Here is a 1642-nt window from a genome sequence, read left to right as displayed (position 1 = left end):
ATATATATATATATATACAATACTCAAAACAAGAGGGACAACTACAGTTTTCACTATAGTATGATTGAGACTGTGGCAAACAAATATTCAGAAGTTAGGTGGGTGAGTTGATGCCATTGTTAATGTTAGGAAGGGTCATCGATGTTTACAATGATGACCAGATTTGACACATGTCGTTTAATTTACGCTGCCTAGACAGGGTGAAAGGGGGACAATTTTTTTTTTTAATTGAACCTGTTTTTGACAATCAATCAAGTGATTTTCAGTGAGTGGTATGGGTTAAAAACCAACTCAGGGGAATTCACGCTTCCTACACTAATGCCTGAGTGAGTTTGACAGTGCTGGGGGTATTTGTTGCGGGCATATTAAGCGACTTTTAACAATCCCTCCAAGAAGACGTCTGAGCAACATCTACAGTGGACGAGCCCTAGCTTGGCTCCACGAAGGGATTGCTGTCCGTGAAGTGGCAAGACGGCTTGCTGTGAGTCATTCAGTGATCATCAGACTGAGAGTGAGAGACCGGGTTTCTGCAACTGGAACTGATGTTGAGCGAAGGCGGTCCGGACGGCCACGTTGCACCACTCGACGAGAGGACCGGGCGATCGCCAGAACAGCCCTGGAAACTCGAACCTGCACTGCCCGTCACATCAGACAGCAGGTGGTACCCCCAGGCAGCGTTGGAATCAGCGACCAGACCATTAGAAACCGGCCACGTGAGATTGGTCTACGCTCTAGACGACCAGCAGTCTGGATTCCACTGACACAGGCCCACCGGATTGCCCACATAACCTGGTCCACCAAGCACCTGAGGTGGACACACCTGCAGTGCTCTTTACGGATGAGTCCATCTTCACATTGTCCGTCAACGATGGCAGGATCTGTGTTTGGGGGCGTCCTGGTGAACGCTTCCACGACGACTGTGTACAGGAGCGTGACCGGTACGGAGGAGGTTCCGTTATGGTGTGAGGTGGGATTGGACTCAACCACCAGACCCCCCGCATCGCATTCAAGGCACTCTGACGGGTATCCGCATCAGGGACGAGATTCTCCGCCCCATTGCAATTCTAGCTCTTCGGCAATGAACCAGGGCGCTGTACTCCAGGGCGACAACGCCAGACCTCTCCGTGCTCGAGTGGTGGATGACTTCCTGCAGCAACAGCACGTGATCAGGCTTGGCTGGCCAGCCTGATCACCGGACCTTAGTCCCTTTGAACACTTGTGGGATGCTCTCGGGTGGCGAATAAGAGACCATCAGCCACCCCCAAACAATGCGGATGAACTCTCTAACATGTTGGACCAAGAATGGCAAGCCATTCCACAACTGTTATTGTGAACACTTATTCAGTCCATGAAACAAAGATGCAGTGACTGTTTTCTTGCAAATGGTGGCCACATGCGATTTTGAGCCCTAATAGTTTATGACGACTGTGGTGTGAATTTTAAAAACATGGGTTACCTCCTTCAACATCTGAAATTACCCATATTCCATTTTAAAATGTGCTAAATGTCGTTTGCAAAAGGTGATATGATGAATAAAAATCCCTTTCAAACAATTTTGAACCGTGTCATGTTTTTCAGCTTTATGCCCTATGTGTGGCTTTAAGTGGTCCTTAACTTTTTGAGTAGATATATATAAATAAAT

Source organism: Aplysia californica, unplaced genomic scaffold (assembly GCF_000002075.1).
Source record: "Aplysia californica isolate F4 #8 unplaced genomic scaffold, AplCal3.0 scaffold00131, whole genome shotgun sequence".
Taxonomy (NCBI): domain Eukaryota; kingdom Metazoa; phylum Mollusca; class Gastropoda; order Aplysiida; family Aplysiidae; genus Aplysia; species Aplysia californica.
The sequence above is the reverse complement of the archived record's forward strand: the minus strand, read 5'-3'. Positions refer to the sequence as shown.